This window comes from Mesoplodon bidens (assembly GCF_964165515.1).
Source record: "Mesoplodon bidens genome assembly, chromosome: 18".
Taxonomy (NCBI): domain Eukaryota; kingdom Metazoa; phylum Chordata; class Mammalia; order Artiodactyla; family Ziphiidae; genus Mesoplodon; species Mesoplodon bidens.
This window is the reverse complement of record NC_138175.1, coordinates 46,025,023-46,032,406: the sequence shown is the minus strand read 5'-3', so window position 1 is coordinate 46,032,406 and position 7,384 is coordinate 46,025,023.

Genomic DNA, 7,384 nt, shown 5'->3' with positions numbered 1-7,384 from the left:
CCTCCCTCATTTTCTTGATGAGTCTGGCTAATGGTTTATCAATTTTGTTTATCTTCTCAAAGAACCAGCTTTTAGTTTTATTGATATTTGCTATTGTTTTCTTTGTTTCTATTTCATTTATTTCTGCTCTGATCTTTATGATTTCTTTCCTTCAACTGACGTTGGGTTTTGTTTGTTCTTCTTTCTCTAGTTCCTTTAGGTGTAAGATTAGATTGTTTATTTGAGATTTTGTTTCTTGAGGTAGGCTTGTATAGCTATAAACTTCCCTCTTAGAAATGCTTTTGCTGCATCCCATAGGTTTTGGATCATCGTGTTTTCATTGTCATTTGTCTATAGGTATTTTTTTATTTCCTCTGTGATTTCTTCAGTGATCTCTTGGTTATTTAGTAATGTATTGTTTAGCCTCCATGTGTTTGTGTGTTTTACGTTTTCTTCCCTGTAATTGATTTCTAATCTCATAGCGCTGTGGTCAGAAAAGATGCTTGATATGATTTCAATTTTCTTAAATTTACTGAGGCTTGATTTGTGACACAAGATGTGATCTATCCTGGAGAATGTTCCGTGCACACTTTAGAAGAAAGTGTAATCTGCTGTTTTTGGATGGAATGTCCTATAAATATCAATTAAATCTATCTGGTCTATTGTGTCACTTAAAGCTTCTGTTTCCTTATTTATTTTCATTTTGGATGATCTGTCCATTGGTGTAAGTGAGGTGTTAAAGTCCCCCACTATTATTGTGTTACTGTTGATTTCCTCTTTTATAGCTGTTAGCAGTTGCCTTATTTATTGAGGTGCTCCTATATTTGGTGCATATATATTTATAATTGTTATATTTTCTTCTTGGATTGATCCCTTGATCATTATGTAGTGTCCTTCCTTGTCTCTTGTAACATTCTTTTTTTTTTTTTTTTTTGCATTATGCGGGCCTCTCACTGTTGTGGCCTCTCCCATTGTGGAGCACAGGCTCCAGATGCGCAGGCTCAGCAGCCATGGCTCACGGGCCCAGCCGCTCCATGGCATGTGGGATCTTCCCGGAACAGGGCACAAACCCATGTCCCCTGCATCTGCAGGCGGACTCTCAACCACTGCGCCACCTGGGAAGCCCACGTTCTTTATTTTAAAGTCTATATTTTCTGATATGAGTACTGACACTCCAGCTTTCTTTTGATTTCCATTTGCATGGAATATCTTTTTCCATCCCCTCACTTTCAGTCTCTATGTGTCCCTAGGTCTGAAGTGGGTGTCTTGTAGACAGCATATATATGGGTCTTGCTTTTGTATCCATTCAGCAAGCCTGTGTCTTTTGGTTGGAGCATTTAATCCATTCACGTTTAAGGTAATTATCAATATGTATGTTCCTATGACCATTTTCTTAATTGTTTTGGGTTTGTTTTTGTAGGTCCTTTTCTTCTCTTGTGTTTCCCACTTAGAGAAGTTCCTTTAGCATTTTTTGTAGAGCTGGTTTGGTGGTGCTGAATTCTCTTATCTTTTGCTTGTCTGTAAAGCTTTTGATTTCTCCATTGAATCTGAATGAGATCCTTGCTGGGTAGAGTAATCTTGGTTGTATGTTCTTCCCTTTCATCACTTTAAGTATGTCATGCCGCTCCCTTCTGGCTTGTAGAGTTTCTGCTGAGAAATCAGCTCTTAACCTTATGGGAGTTCCCTTGTATGTTATTTGTCATTTTTCCCTTGCTGCTTTCAATAATTTTTCTTTGTCTTTAATTTTTGCCAATTTGATTACTATGTGTCTTGGCGTGTTTCTCCTTGGGTTTATCCTGTATGGGACTCTCTGCGCTTCCTGGACTTGGATGGCTATTTCCTTTCCCATGTTAGGGAAGTTTTTGACTGTAATCTCTTCAAATATTTTCTCGGGTCCTTTCTCTCTCGCTCTTCTCCTTCTGGGACCCCTATAATGCGAATATTGTTGTGTTTAATGTTGTTCTAGAGGTCTCTTAGGCTGTCTTCATTTCTTTTCATTCTTTTTTCTTTATTCTGTTCCACAGCTGTGAATTCCACCATTCTGTCTTCCAGGTCACTTATCTGTTCTTCTGCCTTAGTTATTCTGCTATTGATTCCTTCTAGTGTATTTTTCCTTTCAGTTATTGTATTGTTCATCTCTGTTTGTTTGTTCTTTAATTCTTCTAGGTCTTCGTTAAACATTTCTTGCATCTTCTCGATCTTTGCCTCCATTCTTTTTCCAGGGTCCTGGATCATCTTCACTATCATTATTTTGAATTCTTTTTCTGGAAGGTTGCCTATCTCCACTTCATTTAGTTGTTTTTCTGGGGTTTTATCTTGTTCCTTCATCTGGTACATAGCCCTCTGCCTTTTCATCTTGTCTGTCTTTCTCTGAATGTGATTTTTGTTCCACAGGCTGCAGGATTGTAGTTCTTTTTGCTTCTGCTGTCTGCCCTCAGGAAGCAGATTCTTAACAACTGGACCACCTGGGAAGTCCCTGGACTGGATTCTTTAAGCATATCTTTACAGTGAATATGATGTGAAGCTTTGTCAGTAGAGGGCACTGGAGGAGGAAAGGGGCATCTCTTCCTGGTTCTGGTCGCTGCATTTTTCTTTTTCTTGCTCTTGCTTCATGGTCCATGAGGGGTGTGTGTGTGTGTGTGTGTGTGTGTGTGTGTGTGTGTGTGTGAACCTTCAGTGATGCTCAGCACCAGCTGTGCTCCAGAGCATGCAGTCTCTTGGAGGTCTCACAGACTTGGCCTGGACCCAATGACCACCTTGCTGAGGCCCTCCTGATGGACACTGTGTGCTCCAGACCTCATGCCCATAGTGGCATACCAACTCTCTCTGCATGCCTGCCCATCACCTTTGGCTTGCCTGTGCTTTGGAGGGCTGTTTCCTGGAACCCTCCTGATGTGGGTACCATGTATCTCAGGCCTCATACCTGTAGTGCTATTCTAACTCTCTTTGAGTACTTGGCATCCCAGCAAATTTCTTTGCCATCCAGTGGGCTGCAACCACATTTTATCAAATGAGGTCTGAAACCCAGCTTCTGGGAGGGACCCTCCTTCCAAGTTTGTCCTTCCTTAGCCATAAAGGACCCTTTCAAATTCTCTGATGTCTTTATAGTTACTCTCCTATAATTGCTTAATAATTATTTATATTAAACTTCTGTTTAAATTCTGGTACAATTTTTGTTTTGTTAATGAACCCAAACTGATACAAACTGACTATAGGAATTGGCTACTGGTACAAAAACTTTTCTCATTCATTTTTGGCAAAAACCCACCATTATTCATCAAGACCTTCACACTTAAGTTCTCTATGATACACAACTATTAAAAGTCCTGTAAGGCAGGATAGTTTTTGCCATCTGCCTCCTTGACAGATCATGATCTCCACAATAAAGACCCTCAACTTCCTCTCCAAGATATGTGTTTCTGCCAATCAGTGTTCTTAACAGAACACTGAGCATGATGGAGAAGCTCAACAACCTGAAAGTGAATATTTGTTTACAGTGATGTTATATTTTTATGGGGGTTAAATTCAAAAGTCAGGAACAGAATAAAAATTGGTTGTAGTCTAAATTATACTATAAAATATCTTAAATGGTTCACAAGATATATAACATGGATTGATTACCTAACACTGAGGAATAATGTATATATATGTGTTAATAATACATCATTAATACACATACATAAAGTCCATATACAAAATACAATTTCATGGTTCATACTTACATGAAAGATTAACACATATATTAATTTATGTAACATGTACCTTATATTAAATATGCATATGATTGTTGAGAAATAGGATATTCATGTGGTCCTAAGTTATCAGCACTCAGGTTACTCACTAGTTAGAGAGGAAAAAATATAACTTTACAATTAAGATATCTAGCCATTACCACCTTAACCAAATGATCAAATTTAGCATCACCAATAGTGACATGACCTGACTTCATGTTTCTCCTGGTGTGATACAAGAGGACACAACATTGTCTATTTAGTATCCTTACCAAATATGTTTAACCTGGATTTTACCATGAGGAAATAACCAGATAAACCTAGAATGTAAGACATTCTGTAGAATAACTAAGCTAGAATCTTTTTTTTTTTTTTAGTTTTTTTGGTGACGCTGTGCAGTATGTGGGATCTTAGTTCCCCAACCAGGGATCGAACCCGCACCCCTTGCATTGGAAGTGCAGAGTCTTAACCACTGGACTTCCAGGGAAGTCCCTCTTTTAAAAAAAATCAATGTTTAAAGAAAACAAAATGGTGGAGGGACTGTTCTAGATTAAAAGAGACTAAAGAGACATAACCTCAAATGTAATGCATAAACTTTGTGTCCTGATTAAAGAAAAACCTGTACAAGACATTTTGGGGACATTTGGGGGAAACTGCAAGTGAATTGTGGAATTATTAACTTCCTTGGCTCTGATCATGGTGTTGTGGTTAGAGATACATGGGATGTGCTACTGTGTTTACTGATGTGAGTGTGAGTGTTTTTTGTGGTATGTTTTTTGTGGTATCAAAACAATTGAGTGTTTTTTGCGGTATGTGGTGATATATGTGTGAGACACTGTGTTTAGTGGTGTGTCGTAAGAAAATGTCCTTGTTTTTGAGAGATACATGCTGATATATTTAGTAGTGAAGCATCATGATACTTGAATTTATTTTTAAATGGGAAAGAAAGTTTATCAAAAGTGGCAAGTTGTTAACAACTGATGAATCCAGGGGATAGGCATGTATAAGAGTACTTTGTACTATTCTTTGAATGCTTCTGGAGATTTGAAAATTTTTCAAAATAAAAAATTGAAGAAAATGTGCCTGTTGAGTAATTCTGCTCTACCGTATGAGAGAAATAAATGTGGGAGAGCACTGAGATGCTTAAGGATGTACCCAAAGACCCCACCGGAACAGGAGAACTAGGGAGCCAGTTCCCCAATTTGTTTCCATAAAAGAAGTTTCTGGAGAAGGAATGCAGAATATCCTGGTTGGGCCAAGGGGTGGGGGGGAGGTGAAGTATCTCAGGAAGTAAGGCAGAAGGACTTGGCTTTCTGATGAATTGATAGGTCATTCCATTCTTCCTCCTGCTCTGAAGGAAGATTTACTCACCCAGACAGAGGTTAGAAGACTGAAATTGATCTTATGGGCTAAAATCAAGGTGTTGGCAGAGGAACATTCCTTCTAAAGGCTCTAGGGGAGCTTTTAAAATTTATTTTATTTTATTTTATTTTTTGGCTGCACAGCTTGCGGGATCTTAGTCCCCCAACCAGAGATCGAACCCGCGGCCCCCTACAGTGGAAGCACAGAGTCTTAACCACTGGACTGCAAGAAAAGTCCCAAGCGGAGCATATTTTCTCTTGCCTTTTCCAGCTTCTAGAATCACCTGTACTCCTTGGTTCATGGCCCCTTACTCCCTCTTCAGAGCACATCATTCTAACCTCCCCTTCTTTCCTCACTTCTCCTTTCTGACTCTGACCCTCCTGCCTTCCTCTTATAAAGAACCATATGATTACTTTGGGGCTACTCAGATGATCCAGGATAATCTTCTTATTTCAAAAGATCCTTAATTTAAGCATATCTGCCAAGTGTCTTTTGCTATGTAATATAACATAGTCATTCACAGGTTCTGAAGCTTAGGACTTAGACATCTTATGGGAGAAGGGGCATTATTCTGCCTACCACATTATCTTATTGGCATCATTTGATATATATATACATATATATGTATATATATGTATATATATAATTTTTCTCCCTTAATTTGTTCATGCAATACGTTTTGTCATTTTGTTGTTCTTTCAACATTAGGAAATCTTTTGACATAATTAATTGTACAAATTTTATACTACATTATTGAAATCAGCCTTTTATTTGGAATTTTTGCATCTATAATCACAAATGTTAAAGTAATTAAAGAAGGAGGCTATTAGACTGAGGTGACTCTAATGCCTTGGTAGATTATGTAAGCAAACCAAAACCTAACCCAGAGTCAGTGCACTCGAATCAGAGAAAATAAACCTTAGGGACAACCAATCACAAACAGCCAACTCAGCTTTCCCAAATAAGACGACTGCTTAAGGTATAGCCAATCAAATAACTTCCTTGTTTTGCTTTGGGGTCTTCTCTATAAAAACCTCTCCACTAGCTCCTATTTGTTGAGTGCTCCTAACCACTTTTGACTTGATGCTGCCTGATTCAAATTGATGTATGTGCAAGTAAACTTAAAAAATTCTGTGTCTCAGTTAATCTTTTAACACAAATGAAACTGATTAATAACTTTTCTTTTGGCCTGTAGTTATCAGGTTTTATGCTAGTTAAACAAAGTTAATTAGAGAGCATTCCTTCTTTTCCTAGGATCTGAATAAACTGAACAATTGTTATTAGTTAAAAAATTAGCTAAAACTCAATTATAACCATCTGGTACCTTTTTAATAGTACATATTTTAAGATATATTTAAATTTCATTATAGCTAGTGTTCTGTTCAGGTTTTCTACTTCTTAGTAGAAATTAGTAATTTAAATTTTACTAGAAAATCTACAGTTACCTCTACTGTGGTTATAAAGTTGCACATAGCCTCAAAATTATTTTAAACATTATGTCTATGGTTTAACCTTCCACACTCCTAATGTTTTTGTTTTGATTTAATTTTTTGTTTTATTATTGTTTATCCATATTGTGTTTCATTTATCTTTTAGAACCAAATTGTGAATTTTAAAAGTCCAGCCCACTTTTTTGTTTTCTAGTTCATCATTTTCAGAATCTATGCTGATAGAAGAAATTTTCATATATTGAGGAATGGGAAAATCATTCTGGTTTATACATAATTTGGCCTGAACTTTATGTTCCTGGAACAGCCCTGTGTCCTGTTTATCATACATTACACATCTGCTTTAACCATTAAAGAAAAAAATGCATGATCCAGAAGTAAAGAATGTCCACTTTGAAGATAAGGATAAATGCCTCCCTTCCTATAAGCCCATGCCAGTTCTCCTTTAAAGATAAGGTTCCTTTCCCAGACGCCAAGCCTATACTGATTCACTGTGTACGTGCTAATCTGTCTCTTTTGAAAGCTTGAAGGAATGTACCCATGTCATGTTTGATGACTTTGTTCTGACAAGATATAAAACTATGCTGAAAGCCATGCTTCTCTGGAGCAGTTTCTCAGAACTACTGAGAGGCTATATCCCCCACTATAGTCCTCACCGCAGCTGGAATAAAACTCTCTTCTATTCCTTATTGTAGATGTTTATTGATTATTTGCATCCACAATAGTTATTCATTTTATATTTAACAAAATTTAATAAGTAATGTTTTATAAGAAGGACATGAAAATGGCCAAAATATAAGGTGATACTCTTAAAGTAAAAAGAAAAAACTCACACATCCTAGAAACTAACTACCGTTAACAAAT